Here is a 17,305-nt window from a genome sequence, read left to right as displayed (position 1 = left end):
AGAAATAGAAGGCAGAAATAAAGATGTTCTTGAAACCAATGGAACAAAGATACAACATACCAGGATCCTGGGACACATTTAAAGAAGCAATTAATAATAGAGAGAGAATTTATAGCCTAAAATTACCCACAAAAGAGAGAAACAAGGAAAGAGATCAAAATTGACCTCTAACACTCATGAGAATTAAAAAAGAACTAGAGAAGCAAAGGCAAAACACATTCAAAAGGAGTATGAGAGAATGAAATAACTAAGATCAGAGCAGAGACTGAAGGGATAGAACTACAAAACCCTCAAAGACATCAATGAGATCCAGGAGTTGGTTTTTTTTAGAAAGATCAACAAAATTGACAGACCACTAGCAAGACTAATAAGAAAGAAAAGAGAGAAGAGATCAAATCTGACATAATTAAAATAATCAAAGGGATATCACAAACCCCACAGAAATACAAACTGCACCATCAGAGAATACTATATATATATAAACACCTGTCGCAAATAAACTGGAAAGGAAACCTAGGAGGAGGATAGGTACTCCTGGACACCCTCTTGAGACTAGAGCCGGGAGAGTCGAGATCCCTGAATATGAATACAATAGTAGGCTCCTGAAATTAAGAGGCAATAATTAATAGCCTACCAACCAAAAAAGTCAGGACCAGATGGATTCCACAGCTCAGATTCTACCAGAGGAGGTATAAGGAGGAGTTGAGTACCATTTCCTTCTGAAACTATTCCAATCAATAGAAAAGAGGAATCCTCCTATCATTTTGCCAGAGCCAGCATCATCCCGGATGCAAAGCCTGAGAGACACAACAAAAAGAGATTTTGAATAATATACTCCCGCAGTGAACGTCCGATGCAAAATCCTCCAATGGAATACTGGCAGGCGAAGTTCAACAACACGTAAAGCTTATCCACCCATGAAAGATCAAGTAGGAAGCTGCATCCCTGGGATGCAAGGCTGGTTCAGCATTCACCAAATCCAATAAGCATGATCAGCATATAAGAAACAGAACTTCAAAGGCAAAGAACCACGCAGTTATCTCAATGGAGTGCAGAAAAGGCTTTTTGACAAAATTCAAGCAGCCCTTTACTAAAAGCGGCTCCAATAAATTCAGTAGTGATGGAGCGTTCCTCAAAATAATGGGAGCTATTTGCAATGAGGCCACGTAATATCATGCTGAATGGGCAAAGAAACTGGAAGAATTCAGCACCAGAGCTGGCACAGAGACAGGGATTGCCCTCTCTCCACCACTCCTATTCAACGCCAGGGTTGGAAGTTCACAGGCTAGGGCAATCCAGGCAAGAGAAAGAAATCCAGAGGAGGTATTCAGTTAGGAAAGTCAAATTATCCCCTGTTTGCAGATGACATGATTGTATATTTAAGAAAACCCCATTGTCTCAACCCCGGAAATCTCATAAAGCTGGTCGCTGCTTCAGCCAAAGTCTCAGGATACAAAAATTAATGTGCAAAAATCACAAGCTTCTTACTCACATATGCTAGACAAACACAAATAGAATCATGGAATGAACTTTGCATTTCTACAATTTAGCTTCAAAGAGAATAAATACCTACAAAGATCCAACACAAAGGGATGTAAAGGACCTCTTCAAGGAGAACTGCAAACCACTGCTCAGTGAAATAAAAGAGACACAAACAAATGGAAGAACATACCATATATCATGGATAGGAAGAATCAATATCCTGAAAATGCATGCCATACTGCTAAAGGTTATTATAGATTCAATGCCATCCCCATCCAAGCTACCAATGGGATTTCTTCTAGAATTGGGCAAAACTGCTTTAAAGTTCATATGGAACCAAAAGACCCCACATCTCAAGACAATCCCTAGAAGTCAAAAGAACAAGCTGGAGGCATCATACCCGACTTAAACCCCATGCTACAGGCTACAGTAACCAAAACAGCATGGTACTGAGTACCCAAAGAGCAGAGATATAGACCAATGGGAACAGAACAGAGAGTCCTCAGAAATAATACCACACATCTACAGCCATCTGATCTTTGACAAACCTAGAGAGGAAACAAGAAATAGAGGAAAGAGGATTCCTATTGTAAATGGGTGCAGGAGAAAATTGGCCTAGCCATAAGTAGAAAGCTGACTGGGATCCTTTCCCTTGCACTCCTTACTCTGAAAAATTAATTCAAAGTGAATTAGAGACTTGGATGTTGGACCTAATGCCATAAAAGAATCCTGGGGAAAGCCTGGGGTAGTACCAAATTTCCCAGGACTTAGGCAGGCAAAGAACTGTATCTAAAACACCAAAGAAGCAACTGACAAAGCTAAAATTGACAAATAGGATCTAAATTAAACTAAAGAGCTTCTGCACGTAGAAAAGAGAGCTACCATCAGAGTGAACAGACTAACCTACAGAGAATGGGAGAGAAAAATTTTTTGCAATCTACTCATCTGACAAAGGCTAATATCCAAATTTCTACAAAAGAACTCAAGACAAATTTACAAGAAAAACAAAACAACCCCATCAAAGAAGTGGAGGCAAAGGATGTAGACAGACCATTTCTCAAAGAGAAGACATTCATACAGCCAACAGACATATGAAAAAATGCTCATCATCACTTTAGCCATCAAGAAAAATGCAAATCAAAACCACAATGAGAATGCATCTCACACCAGTTAGAATGGCTATCATTAAAAGTCAGGAAACAACAGGTGCTGGAGAGGATGTGGAGAAGCCGAGAACACTTTTACACCTGTGGTAGGATTGTAAACTAGTTCAGCCATTATGGAAACAGTGGCAAAATGATTCCTCCAAGGATCCTAGAACTAGATATTGCCATGCTTGGTAGCCATCCCATTGCAGGTATGTGCCCAAGAAAGGGATTATGGGGTTATGCTTGCTGCATAGGGCACATGCACGTATATTTATTGCAGCACTATTCCTATGCGCAGGAGCTTACAGAATCAACCCAAATATCCCATCAGTGACAGATTGGATTAAGAAAATGCTGGCACATATACACCGCTAAGGATACTGTACGTATAAAAAGGATGAGTTTTGCATCACACAGCAGGGACAGATGCAGCTGGAAACCATCATTCTTAGCAAACTATCCACCAAAGACAGAAAACCAAACACATGTCATTCTCACTCATAGGTGGGGAGCTGAACAATAGAGATCCACTTGGACTCGGGAAGGGAACATCCACACACAGGGCCTATCATGTAGGGATCGTCAGGATCAATCGTGGATCAGTCAGGATCTTTCAAATCCACGCTTCCGCTTTTTTTGCGCTCGATCAACGGCGCGATCGGAAGAAAACAAAAAAGCCTACAGCACCTGGCATTCCCAGGTGGTCTCCCATCCAAGTGCTAACCAGGCCCCACACTGCTAAGCTTCCGAGATTAGACGAGATCGGGTGGGTTCAGGTGGCATGCCCGTAGATGCCAGCAGAGGCACCTGGCTGCCCCAACAGCCCTGCCCAGCCATGCTTGCCAGCTTCAAACTGGCACTGCCAGCCCAGGGACGCCAGGCTCATATTCGAACCCCCAAGCAGCTCACCCTCGGCCTTCCCCAGGCTCCCGAGCTCCCGAGCTTCCACCATGTCAGGCCCGCTTGGAACAGGGAATTGGTCCAAGGTATCAGGGCCCAGGGCCCACGATCCTGGGACCCCATCCGGTCATCTGCCCTGTCACCAAAGTACTCTTTTGAATACCTCGTAGCTCAGGAGCTCCTGTGAGGCCCCCTATTGCCCCACCCACCCAGAGCCCTCAGGGCTGGCCAAGGGCAAACAGGCAGCTGAGCAGCACATGGACTTTTTCTCAAAACAACTCCATGGTCGTTTATCCCGACCAAGACCCTCCTGGTGGGCAAGAGGGCATGGGGAGTTGTGGTTTGGGGGATGGCGCTGCTTTGCCCCAGTCTGGCACTGGAGCTGGCAGCCTGATCTCCAGGGAGAGGGGCTGAGAGAAACCCAGACACACACCAACACTACCAGGAGAAAATCCACAGCCCCACACACAAACACACCCAGGCTCTCACACGCAGTAACACACACACACATGCGCACACACACAGATACACACTCACACACACGCACACATGCATGCACACACAAACGGCTTGAAGGAAAGCAAGGAAGAGATGGTTGGTGAGATTGAAACCGAAGGAGGGAGAGAGACATCCATCAAGAGAGACAGGGGAAGGGGAGAGGGAAAGAGACAGACAGAGATTCAGAGACAGATAGTGGGACAGAGAAAGAGAGAGAGACAGAGAGACAGAGGGAAGGCTACAGAAGTAGTGGGAGGTGCAGGGGCAAACCCAGAAGTGAGAGGGGGAGGGAGCTAGAGAGCAAGAGTGATAGAGACTTTGAGAGGGAGCACCCGGCTCCTGTAAGCAGGGTCCTTTTGAGCAGACCGGGGTAGGGTGGAGGGGGCTTGGGCTGGTCCAGAACAGGGTGGCCAGGCCAGCCATGCGAGAGGAGAAATGCAGCACTGATACGGAGAATGTCTTGGATTAATTGTTTGTTTTGGACGTGGGTATCATAGGCTCCTTCCTTTGTTGGCACCTCCCTGTGCTCTTGGTGCGGTGCAGTGGGCCTGTTGGATTTGCAGAGTGCGCCCGCCCATTTAGCAGGAGCTGTGGAACCGAGCGTGACCACGGGGCCCAAGGCCTGGGTCTCTGGCGTGTCCTCAGAACTGGAATTTGCACGACAATGGTGGCAATGGGAATCTGGGTGCACAGGGACTGTTTTCCTGGTGGCTGGCAGAGCAATGTCCTTCCCTCGGATAAAGTGGCCTCTGCGTTCTGGAGTGGAGGTGTTGGTTGGCGTGTGTGGCATGGGCTTCCCCTGCCCACCACTTCCCCAAGTTTGGAAGGTTGCAGTGGTGCCCGATGAGTGCATCGAATCTCCTGGGCGTTCTGGGAGCGGTAAGGCAATGTGAACAGCAAGGAACCTGTGCCTGCACCTTTATGGTCTGGCCCCCTGACCTCCTGGGATGGACCCGGGCTCCTAGCATGGTGGCGGTGAGGCAGAAGTGGGAGGCTGCTGCCAGTGGTGCTTTGGTGGTGGACCCCCAAGCTGATGTCCCCGGCTGCGGCAGTGTTGTAGGAGGGCGATAAAGTGGGAGCAGAATCTGGGGAATTTGGGAAGCATGGCGACAGTGGGGAAAGGGAGGGATGGTTGAAACCACAAAAGACTACAGCAGGCCTGGCTCCATAGATCACGGCTGCAACCACAGCACGTTCGAATTCCGAGGAATGTGGATCACGAGGTCAGAAGATCCAGACCAGCCTGGCTAACACGTTGAAACCCCGTCTCTACTAAAACCACAAAACATGAGGCCGTCGTGGGGGTGGGCGCCTGTAGTCCCTGCTGCTCAGGAGGCTGAGACAGGAGAATGGTGTGAACATGGGAGATGGAGCATGAAGTGAGCCGAGATTGCGCCACTGCACTCCACCCTGGGTGATAGAGCGAGACACCGTCTAGAAGAGAAAGAAAGAAAGAAAGAAAGAAAGAAAGAAAGAAAGAAAGAAAGAAAGAAAGAAAGAAAGAAAGAAAGAAAGAAAGAAAGAAAGAGAAAGAGAGAAGAAAGAAAAGAAAGAAGGAAAGATAAAAGAAAGAAAGAGAGAGAGAAAGAAAGAAAAGGAAGAAAGAAAGAAAGAGGGAAGGAAAGAAAGAGAGAAAGAAAGAAAAAAAGAAAGAAGAGAGAGAGAAGGAAAGAAAGGAATGTGGAAAAGAAAGAAAGACAAGAAAGAAAACAAAAAAATCTACGGCACCCGGTATTCCCAGATGGTCTCCCATCCAAATACTAACAAGGTCAAACCCTGCTTAGCTTCCGAGATCAGAGATCCCGTGCGTTCAGGGTGGTATGGCCGTAGATGCTGGCAGAAGCACTTGGCTGCCACAAGAGCCTGGCCCAGCCATGCCTGCTGGCTTCCAGCCGGTACCGCCAACCTGGGGCCTCCAGGATCGTATCAGGATCCTGGACCCACTAGCCCATGGCCTTCCCCTGGGTCCCGAGCTCCCGAGCTTGCACCACATCTGGCCCACTTGGAACAGGTAGGGGTCCGAGGCATCAGGGCCCAGGGCCCACGATCCTGGGACACCGTCTGGGCCTCCACCCTGGTGCAGTGGTATTCTTTTGGATCCCTGGTGGCTCAGGAGCACCTGCTAGGCCCGCTCTTGCCCCACACAGTAAGAGCCGTCAGGGCTGGCCAAGGGCGAACAGGCATCCCAGTGGCACATTGACTTGTTCTCATAACACCAATACCCAGGCCTGTGCCTTTGGGGTCTGGCCCCTGCCCTCCCAGGCTGGAGCCAGACTCCTGGTGGGGTGGCGGCTAGACGGAAGTGGTGGAATGCTCCTGCCCGATGGCACTTTGGTGGCGCACCACCAGAGGGAGTTCCCTGGGTGCTTTGGGGGTGCAGGGGCGTGATAAAGGGGGGGCAGAGTCATGGCGATAGTAGAGGGATGGAAGGGAGGGAGAAAGCCACAAAAGTCTACTGCAGGCTGGAAGGGGTGGATCACAAATGTAATCCCATCACTTTGGGAGGCCGAGGCGTATGGATCACGAGGTCAGGAGATCCAGACCAGCCCAACTTACATGGTGAAACCCCATCTCTACTAAAACTACAAAACATGACCCAGGCATGGTGGTGGGCACATGTATTCCCAGCTGCTTGGGAGACAGAGGCAAGAGAATGGCGTTTACCTGGGAGGTGGAGCTTGAAGTGACCCGAGATCGCATTACTGCAAAGAAAGAAAGAAAGAAAGAAAGAGAAAGAAAGGAAGGAGGAAGGAAGGAAGGAAAGAAAGAAAGAGGAGAAAGAAAAGAAAGAATTAAAAAAGGAGAAATAAAGAAAGAGACAAACAAAAGAAACAAATGAAGAAGGAAAGAAAGAAGAAAGAAAGCGAGAAAGAAAGAAAGAAAAGAAAGAAAAATGGAAAGAAAGAGAAAAAAGAAAGAAACAAAAGAAAGAAGGAAAGATAGAAGAAAGACAGAGAGAAAGAAAGAAAGAAAGAAAGAAAGAAAGAAAGAAAGAAAGAAGAGAAAGAGAGAGAGAAGGTAAGAAGGAAGGTAGAAAAGAAAGAAAGACAAGAAAGAAAGCCAAAAACCTACAGCACCCAGTATTCCCAGCCAGTGTGCCTTGGAAGTCCTAACCAGGCCAGACCCTGCTTAGGTTCCAAGAACAGACGAGATCGCGCACATTCAAGGTGGTATGGCCGTAGACGTGGGCAGAGGTGCCTGGCTGTCCCAAGAGCCTGGCCCAGCCATGACCACAGGCTTCCAACTGACATCACCAGCTCAGGCCCGACAGGCTCGTATCGAGATCCATGAGGCACTGGCCCACGACCTTCCACTGGCTCCCAAGGTCACGAGCTTCCACCACATTGGGCCTGCTCATAACAGGGAGCACTCTGAGGTGTCAGGGCCCAGGGCCCAGGCCCCATGATCCTGGGACACAGCCCAGTCCTCTGCCATGTTACAGAGGTATATTTTTGGATCCCTGATGGCTCAGGAGCTCCAGCAAGGCCCCCTCTTACCCCACCCAACCAGAGCCCTCAGGGTTGACCAAGGGCGAACATGCGGCCTAGCGGTGGATGACGTTTTTCTCACAATGACAACAGCAGTGCCTGTGCCTTGATGCTCCAGCCCCCTGCACTCCCAGTCTGGAACCAGGCTCCTGGCGGGGCGACGGCTAGGCATAAGTGGTGGAATGCTGCTGCTTGGTGGTGCTTTGGTGGCACAACCCAGAAGGATGTCCCCAGATGTGTGTAGGGGCACGATGATTGGGAAGCACAGTCAGGAGAGGCTGGGAATCATGGTAACAGTAGGGGGAAGGGAGGGAGGGTGGAAGCCACAAAAGCCTACAGCAGGCTGTGCGTGGCAGATCACGCCTGTAATCCCAGGATTTTGGCATGCTGAGGCAGGTGGATCATGAGTTCAGGAGATCTAGACCAACCTGGCTAATACGGTGAAACCCCATCTCTACTAAAACTACAAAACATGAGCCGGGCATGGTGGCAGGTGTCTGTAGTCCCAGGTACTTGCGAGGCTGAGGCAGGAGAATGGCGAGAACCAGGGAGCCCAAGCTTTTAGTGAGCCGAGATTGTGCCATTGCACATTGACAGAGTGAGACTCCATCTAGAAAGAAGAAAGAAAAGAAAAGAAAAGAAAAGAAAAGAAAAGAAAGGAAGGAAGAAAGGTAGAAAGAGAGAGAGAGAGAGAAAGAAAGAAAGAAAAGAAAGAAAGAAAGATTGATTTAAAGAAAGAAAAAACAGAAAGAAAAGGATGAAGAAAAGAAAGAAAGAGACAAAGGAAACAAAGAAAAGAAAGAAGGAAAGAAAGAAGAAAGAAAGAGAGAAAGAAAAGAAAGACAGAAGGAAGGAAAGAAAGAAAGAGGGAGAGAGAAAGAATGAAAAGAAAGATGGAAACAAAGAAAGTAAGAAAAAAAGAAGGAAAGAAAGAAAGAGAGAAAGAAAGAAAAGAAAGAAATGAGAGAGAGAAGTAAAGAAAGGAAGGTAGAAAAGAAAGAAAGCAAAAAAGACTACAGCACTCAGTAGTCCTAGGCGGTCTCCCATCCAAGTACTAACCAGGTCCTAACCTGCTTAGCTTCCAAGATCAGAGGAGATTGGGAGCATTCAGGGTGGTATGTCTGTAGACGCTGGCAGAGGTGCCTTGCTGCCCCAAGAGCCCCCACCCCAGCCATGCCTGCCAGCTTCCAGCTGGCACCGCCAGCCCAGGGTTTCCGGGTGCCCGCGGCCTTCCACCAGCTCCCGAGCTGCCAAGTTCCACCACAATGGTTCCGCTCAGAACAGGGAGCACTCCTAGGCATCAGGGCCCAGGGACCATGATCCTGGGACTCCATCCGGTCCTCCGCCCTGTTGCCGAGACACTCTATTGGATCCCAGGGTGCTCAGAAGCTCCTGTGAGGCCCCCTGTTGTTCCACCAACCCAAAGCTGTCAGGGCTGGCCAAGAGTGAACAGCCAGCCCAGTGGCATGGCTTTTTTCTCACAACACCCCCACCATGGTCGTTTGTCCTGACCAAGACCCGGCCAGTGGGCAAGAGGGCACGGGAGTTTGGGGGTTGGGAGATGGCCCTGCTTTCCCACATGGCTGGCACTAGAGCCGGCAGCCTGATTCCTGGTGAGAGCTGCTGAGAGAAACCCAGTCACACCCCACAATCACCAGGAGAAAATCCCCAGAGGCGGAGCTTGCACTGAATCGAGATCGTGCCACTGCTCTCCAGCCTGGGTGACAGAGCGAGACTCTGTCTGGAAGTAAAAGAAAGAAAGAAAGAAAGGAAGAAAGCAAGCAAGAAAGAAAGAGAGAGAGAGAAAAAGAAAGAAAGAAAAGAAAGAAAGAAGGAAAGAAAGAAAGAAGAAATAAATGAATGAAAGAAAGAAGGAAAGAAAGAAAGAAAGAAAGAAGGAAAGAAAGAAGAAATAAATGAACGAAAGAAAGAAGGAAAGAAAGAAAGAAAGAAAAGAAAGAAGAAAGAAAGAAAGAAAGAAAGAAAGAAAGAAAGAAAGAAAGAAAGAAAGAAAGAAAGAGAAGGAAAGGAAGGTAGAAAAGAAAGAAAGCAAAAAAGCCTATGGAACCTGGTACTGCCAGTGGGTCTCCCATCCAAGTATTAACCAGACCTGACCCTGCTTAGCTTCACGAGATCAGATGAGATCGGGCACGTTCAGAGTGGTATGGTGGTAGACACTGGCAGAGGTGCCTGGCTGACCCAGGAGCTCGGCTCTGCCATGCCTGCCGGCTTCCAGGTGGCACTGTTGGCCTAGGGCTACCAGGCTGGGATCAGGACCCCCATGCTGCTCACCCACAGCCTTCCCTCTGGCTCCCAGGCTCCCGAGCTTCCACCACGTCGCACCTGCTCAGAACAGGGAGTGCTCCAAGGCATCAGGGTCCAGGGCTCACATTCCTGGGATCCCATCCGGTCCTCCACCCTGTTGGGGAGGTATTCTTTTGGTATCTGGCTGCTCCAGAGCACTGTGAAGGGTTTCTCTTGGATTAATTGCTTGCTTTGGAAGTGGGTTTCATAGGCTCCTTCCTTTCTGGGCACCTCAATCTGATCTTGGTGTGGTTCACTGGGCCCCTTGATTGGCAGAGTTCACCCGTCCATTTGGCGGGAGCTGTGGCAATGGGCGTGCCCATGGGACCCAAGGTCTGGGTCTGTGGATTGTCCTCGGGACTACAGTTACAAGAAGATGATGGCAATGGGAATCCGGGTGCACAGGGACTGTTTTCCTGGTGGCTGGTGAAGCAATGTCCTTCCCCGAATAAAGCAGCCCCGGCATTCTGGAGCAGAGGTCTTGGCTGGCATGTGTGGCACCCGCTGCCCCTGCCCACCCCTTCCCCTGGTTCGGAAAGTTGTGGCAGCACCCGATGAGTGGATTGAATCACCTGGTCATTCCTGGAGCAGGAAGGCACAGCAAACGGCAGGGAACCCGTGCCTGCACGTTTGGGGTCCAGCACCCTGCACTCCTGGAGTGGAGCCAGGCTTCTGGAGGGGCGGTGGTGAGGTGGAAGTGGTGGGATTCTGATGCCCAATGGTGTTTTGGTGGTGGAAACCCAGGGGGAAGTCCCAGGCTGTGGCGCATGTAAGCAGGTGATAAAGTGGGAGCAGAGTCAGGGGAGTTGGGAAGCATGGCAACTGTAGGGGGAAGTGAGGGATGGGGAAGCCACAAAAGATTATAGCAGGCCAGGCACAGTGGATCACACCTGTAATCCCAGCACTTTGGCAGGCTGAGATGGGTGGATCAAGAGGTCAGGAGATCCAGATAAACCTGCCTAACACAGAGAAACCCAGTCTCTACTAAAACTACAAAACATGAGCCGGGCTTGGTGTCAGGCACCAGTAGTCTCAGCTGCCAGGGAGGCTGAGGAAGGAGAACGGTGTGAACCCAGGAATTGGAGCTTGCAGTGAGCTGAGATCACTCCACTGCACTCCAGCCTGGGTGACACAGTGAGACTCTGTCTGGAAGAGAAAGAAGAAAAGAAAGAAAGAAAAGAAAAGAAAAGAAAAGAAAAGAAAAGAAAAGAAAGAAAAGAAAGAAAGGAAGGAGGGAGGGAGGAAGGAAGGAAGGAAAGGAAAAAAGAAAGAACAGGAAAGAAAGAAGAGAAAGAAGGAAAGAAAGAAGAAAACAATAAGGAAAGAGAGAGAAGGAAAAGAAAGAAAGAAAAAGGAATGAAAGAAAGAAAAAGAAGGAAGCAAAGAAAGAAAGAAAGTAAGAAAGAAAGAAAGAAGAGAGAAGGGAAGAAAGGAAGGTAGAAAAGAAAGAAAGACCAGAGAGAAAGCAAAAAACCCTACAGCACCCAGTATTCCCAGGCGGTCTCCAACCCAAGTACTAACCAGGGCTGACCCTGCATAATGAGTGAGAGGGGAAGCCAAAATAGCCTACAGCAGGCCAGGGTTGGTGGATCATGCCTGTAATCCCAGCACTTTGAGAGGCCGAGGTGGATGGATCACGAGCTCAGGAGATGCAGACCAGCCTGGCTAACACGGTGAAACCCAGTCTCTGGGAAAACTGCAAAGCAAGAGCCTGGAGTACTGGTGGGCGCCTGAATTTCCAGCTGCTCTGGAGGCTGACGCAGGAGAATGGCATGAACCCTGGAGGCAGAGCTTGCAGTGAGCCAGGATCGCGCCACTGCACTCCAGCCTGGGTGACAGAGCGACACTCCATGTGGAAGAGAAGGAAGGAAGGAAGGAAGGAAGGAAGGAAGGAAGGAAGGAAGGAAGGAAGGAAGGAAGGAAGGAGAAAGAAAGAAGAGAAAGAAGGAAAGAAAGAAGAAAACAATAAGGAAACAGAGAGAAAGGAAAAGAAAGAAAGAAATAGGAAGGAAGGAAGGAAGGAAGGAAGGAAGGAAAGAAAGAAAGAAAGAAAGAAAGAAAGAAAGAAAGAAAGAAAGAAAGAAAGAAAGAAAGAAAGAAAGAAGAGAGAGAGAAGGAGAGAAAGGAAGGTAGAAAAGAGAGAAAGACCAGAAAGAAAGCAAAAAACCCTACAGCACCCGGTATTCTCAGGCAGTCTCCCATCCAAGTACTAACCAGGCCTGACCCTGCATACTGAGTGAGCGGGGAAGCCAAAATAGCCTAGAGCAGGCCGAGACTGGTGGATCACACCTGTAATCACAGCACTTTGGGAGGCTGAGGTGGGTGGATCACGAGCTCAGGAGATGCAGACCAGCCTGGCTAACACAGTGAAACCCAGTCTCTGGTAAAACTACAATACAAGAGCCTGGAGTAGTGGCAGGTGCCTGTATTTCCAGCTGCTCTGGAGGCTGAGGCGGAAGAATGGCGTGAACCCAGGAGGCAGAGCTTGCAGTGAGCCAAGATCAAGCCACTGCACTCCAACCTGGGTGACAGAGCGAGACTCCATCTGGAAGAAAGAGAGAGTAAGATAGAAAGACAGAAAGAAAGTAAGAGAGACAGAAAGAAAGAAAGAAAAGAATGAAGAAAGAAAGTAAGAAAGAGAGAAAGAAAGAAAAGAAGAAAGAAGGAAAGAAAGAATGAAAGAAAGAAAGGAGAGAGAGAGAAGGGAAGAATGAGGTAGAAAAGAAAGAGAGAAAGAAAGAAAAGAAGAAAGAAGGAAAGAAAGAAAGAATGAAAGGAAGAAAGGAGAGAGAGAGAAGGGAAGAATGGAAGGTAGAAAAGAAAGAAAGAAAGAAAAGAAGAAAGAAGGAAAGAAAGAAAGAATGAAAGAAAGAAGAGAGAGAAGGGAAGAACGGAAGGTAGAAAGGAAAGAAAGATAAGAAAGAAAGCAAAAAAGTCTGTAGCACCCGGTATTCCCAAGTGGTCTCCCATCCAAGTACTAACTAGACCCGACCCTGCTTAGCTTCACAAGATCAGATGAGATCGGGCGTGTTCAGGGAGGTATGGACAGACACCACAGAGGCCCTTGGGTGCCCCAAGAGCCCGGCCCAGCCCTGTCTGCTGGCTTCCAGTCCACACTGCCAGCCTGGGGATGCCGGGCTCAGGTCGGGAGCCCCGAGCCACTCGCACGCGGCCTTCCCCCGGCTCCCCAGCTACCGAGCTTCAACCATGTCGGCCACTAGGAACAGGGAGTGCTCTGAAGTGTCAGGGCCCAGGGCCTACGATCCTGCGACCCCGTCCAATACTCCATCCTGTCATGGAGGTATTCTTTTGCATCCCTGGTCGCTCTGGAGCTCCTGTGAGGCCCCCTCTTTCCACACCCACCCAGAGCCATCAGGACTGGCCAAGGTCAAACAGGTGGCCATGCGGTGCGTGGCCATTTTCTCACAATGCCAACACCCGGGCCTGCAACTTTAGTGTCCAGCACCCTGCCCTCCCAGACTGGAGCCCTGAATCCTGGCTCCTGGCTGGACGGCGGCTAGGCGGAAGTGGTGGAATGCTGCTGCCTGGTGGTGCTTTGTTGGCGCAACCCCAGAAGGAGTTCCCCAGGTGCGTCGGGGTTTTAGGGGCATGATAAAGGGGGAGCAGAGTCAGGGGAGGTTGAGAAGCATGGCGATAGTAGGGGGAAGCGAGGGAGGGGGAAGGCCACAAAAGCCTCCCTGCAGGCTGGGTGCAGTGGATCTAAATGTAATCCCATCACTTTTGGGAGGTTTGAGACTTGTGGTCACGAGGTGGAGATCTACAGACGTTTTCAGGGGTGGCTCCATCTCTAGTAAATCTACAAAACATGAGCCGGGTGTGCTGAAGGGTGTGTGTAGTCTCAGCTGCTCAGGAGGCTGAGGCAGGAGCATGGTGTGAACCCTGGAGGCAGAGCTTGTGAGCAGTGCGCCCTACTACCTCACAGGGTCAGGGAAGTCTGAGCCTGCCCTGTGGCCACACAAGGTGAAAACCCATCTCTAGTAAATCTACAAAACATGAGGCGGGTGTACAGGAAAGGGAGTGCGTGTAGTCTCAGCTGCTCAGGAGATGAGGCAGGAGCATGGCGTGAACCTGGGCAGAGCTGTCGAAAGGATCATTTCGTCGGATCGGATCCATAGGCGGGCGGGCAGGCGGGCAGGCGGGCAGGCAGGCGGCGGCGCGCCGCCACCCGCCGCCACCGCCAGGGCGGGGCTCGGGCGCCGCCGCCACTTATTGCCGGCCATAGGATCCGGCACGCGATCAACGCTTTGCTTTGCATCGCGCTGCGCATCCGCTTATCAATCGGTGCGCGTCAATCCACTTGCGTCGGCGCGTCAGGCGATCTTTGCCAGATCGAGGCGATCAGATCGCGCATCGCTCGTCGATCCGGAATCAGATCTCAGATCCGGATCCTCGCGTTCAGGAGTGGTATGATTGTAGATGCCATGGCACGGGCGTGCTTACATGGGGCTGAGGCCTGGATCTCTGGCATGTCCCTCAGGGGCTGGAGTTTACAGAAAGTTGGTGCAATGAGAATCCAGGTGCAAAGGGACTGTTTTCCTGGTGGCTGGTGAAGTAATGTCCTTCTCCCGGATAAAGCAGCCCATGCGTTCTGGAGCAGAGGTCTTGGCTGTGACATGTGCTGCCTGCCCATCCCAACCTTCCCAGTTGAAGAAGGCTGCAGTGAAACCCAATGTGTGGATTGGATCCCATGGGCATTCCGGGAATGGGAAGGCACCGTGAATCACCAGGAACCCACGTCTGCACTGCTGGTGTCACAGCCCTCTCTCCCAAGCTGGGCCAGGCTCCCTGGCAGAGACAGCGGTGAGGCAGAAGAAGTGAGATGCTGCTGCCTGGTGTTGGTGCATTGGTGCTGAATCCTCAGGAGGAGGTCCCTACGGCAGGGGGTGAACAGGTGATAATGGGGAACAGAGTCAAGGGAGGTTGGGAAGCATGATGACAGTAGGGGCATTTGAGGGAGGGGGCAACCCACAAAAGCCTGCAGCAGGCCGGGCATGGTGGATCATGCTTGTAATCTAGCACTTTGTGTGGCTGAGGAGGGTGGATCACTTAGTCAGGAGATCCAGACCAGCCTGTCTAACATGGTGAAACCGCGCATCTCCCCAGAGCTACAAAAGGCATAAGGCCGGGCATGGTGGCTGTGCCTGTAGTCCCCAGCTGCTCAGGAGCGGGAGCAGAGGAGAGAATAAGTGAGCAGGAGGAGGAGGTTGCAGTAGGCCAAGGTCACGCCACTGCACTCGGCCTGGGGGAACACAGCAAGACTCGATCTCTGGAAGAAAAAGAGGAAGAAAAGAAAGATCGTTGGCCAGCCGCCGCTCGGATGTTTCGAGATCAGGCGAACTGGCGGAACGCTGGATCGTGAACAGGGCAGGTTTTCAGAATCCGTGCCAGCGAGATCAACAGACGGATCGTGGACAAGTGGAAAGAAAGAAAGAAAGAAAGAAGAAGCGAAAGAGAGAGAAGAGAGGGAACAGAGAGAAGGAGAAAGAAAGGCAGGTAGAAAAGAAAGAAAGACAAGAAAGAAAACAAAAATGCCTAAAGCACCCGGTATTCCTAGGCGGTCTCCCATCCAAGTACTAACCACGCCCCACGCTGCTTAGCTTCCGAAATCAGGCGAGATCAGGGGGGTTCAGGGTGGTATGCCAGTAGACACCGGCAGGAGCTAGTCTAAGAGTCTGGGCCCAGCCATACCGAATCGGCACTACCAACCCGGGCAGGGCTTCGGGTTGGTATCGACCCCAGCCGCCCGGTGGGTTTCTCTCTCTCTGGGCTCCTGAAATGTTTTTCTATTTCCACTACGGGCCTTTACCGGAACAGGAGCTCCGAGAGTGTCAGGGCCCAGGGGCCCAGATCCTGAAACCCATCTGGTCCTCCTGCCCACAGAGGTATTTTTGATCCCTGGCGGCCTGAGCCTCAAGAGGTCTCTCCCCACCCAACCAGGTGAGCCATCTGAGCTTTCGGCTGGTATAGCCGACCATGATCCTGTTCTTTTCACACAATCACTTCACCAAGGTGGCTTGTTCTGGGACCACACATCACGCCGTGAGCCAGCAGGACGTAGGGAGTTTGGGGATTGCACAGACCCCAGGTGTTTTGCTATTCCGAGCTGACATCATAGACTGCAGCCTGATCCCAGAGAAAGTATCAGAGAAGAGCCTGTAATAACAACTCACCGGAGCAAACTGCAGCCCCGCCATTGAGATGTCTCATGTTGCATATAAGAACTCACACACGGCTATGCCACATAACACACAGAAAACACACACACACATGTTAATACTACATACGTACTGACAAATACTGAAGGAGCGCGAAAATCAGATAAGAGAGACGGAAATCGAGGAAGGTGAGAGCTGATCGAGAGACAGGGAGAAAGAAAGGAGAGGAAAGACATATATCACACAGAGAGGCAGAAGAGAGAGAAGGTGACAGAAAGATGAGACAGATGACAGAAACACTTACAAGGCAGGGGCAAACCAGAAGAGAGAGGGGAAGGAGCCAGGAGAGAGGAGCAAAGATGACAGAGCCTTGGAGGGAGCACCTGCCCTTTATGCAGTTCCCTTGGGCAGGCCTGATAGGGTGGAGGGGGCTTGGGCTGGGCTGGTGCAGGTACAAAATGTCTGCCAGGAGAGGAGAAACTGGAGCAACTTGAGACCAGGTTTTGGTCTTGACACACTAAGGTTTGGTGGGCTCAGGGCTCTTCCTTTAAACTCCTGCCTTCTCCTCACGCCGTGGTGCAGTGGTCTCGATTTTACCGGAGTGCACTGTCATTTTTGTGGGGGTCGGAATCCGTAAAGCCCATCGGCCTCAAGTTTGGTCTGGCTAGTCCTCAGGACTTGCATCTTTACACGAGGTGTTGTTGGCAATGGAATTGGACAACAGGAACTGTTTTCCTGGTGGCTGGTGTAGCAACGTCCTTCCCCCAGATAAAGCAGGCCGTGTATTCTGGAGCAGAGGTCTTGGCTGGCGTGTATGGCACCTGCTGCCCCTGCCCTTCTCTTCTCACAGTTTGAAAGATTCCGGCAGTGCTTGATGAGTGTATTGAATCCTGTGGGCATTCTGGAAGGGGGTAGGCACCATGAATGGCAGGAAACCTGTGCCTGTGCCTTTGGGGTCCGGCCCCCTGCCCTCCCTGGCTGGAGACGGGCTCCTGGCAGGGCGGCGGCTAGGCGGAAGTGGTGGGATGCTGCTTCCCAGTGGTGCTTTGTTGGTGTCCCCCCAGAAGGAGGTCCCCAGCTGCAGCGGGAGTGTAGGGGATCCATAAATGGAGAGCAGAGTCAAGGGAGGTTGGGAAGCATGGCGACAGAAGGGGGAAGGGATGGAGGGGAGAAGTCACAAAAGCCTACAGCAGGCTGGGCGTGGTGGAAAACGACTGTAATCCCAGTAATTTTGGAGGCCAAGGCAGGTGGATCACGAGCTCAGGAGATCCAGACCAGTATGGCTTACACGGCGCAAAACCGTGTCTAC

The 17,305-nt window shown here is 50.6% G+C and overlaps 5 pseudogenes; all 5 read right to left on the bottom strand.

Annotated features, from left to right (window-relative positions):
* Positions 1-3,305: 3,305 nt before the first annotated feature.
* On the bottom strand, positions 3,306-3,423 carry LOC116273258 (annotated as a pseudogene).
* Positions 3,424-5,744: 2,321 nt separating this feature from the next.
* LOC116273261 lies at positions 5,745-5,860 on the bottom strand (annotated as a pseudogene).
* A 2,666-nt stretch (positions 5,861-8,526) lies between these two features.
* Positions 8,527-8,645, bottom strand: LOC116273256 (annotated as a pseudogene).
* A 4,108-nt stretch (positions 8,646-12,753) lies between these two features.
* On the bottom strand, positions 12,754-12,871 carry LOC116273264 (annotated as a pseudogene).
* Positions 12,872-15,370: 2,499 nt separating this feature from the next.
* LOC116273259 lies at positions 15,371-15,489 on the bottom strand (annotated as a pseudogene).
* Between the last annotated feature and the right edge of the window lie 1,816 nt (positions 15,490-17,305).

The sequence above is a fragment of the Papio anubis genome, unplaced genomic scaffold (genome assembly GCF_008728515.1).
Source record: "Papio anubis isolate 15944 unplaced genomic scaffold, Panubis1.0 scaffold49, whole genome shotgun sequence".
NCBI lineage: Eukaryota > Metazoa > Chordata > Mammalia > Primates > Cercopithecidae > Papio > Papio anubis.
The sequence above is the reverse complement of the archived record's forward strand: the minus strand, read 5'-3'. Positions and strand labels throughout refer to the sequence as shown.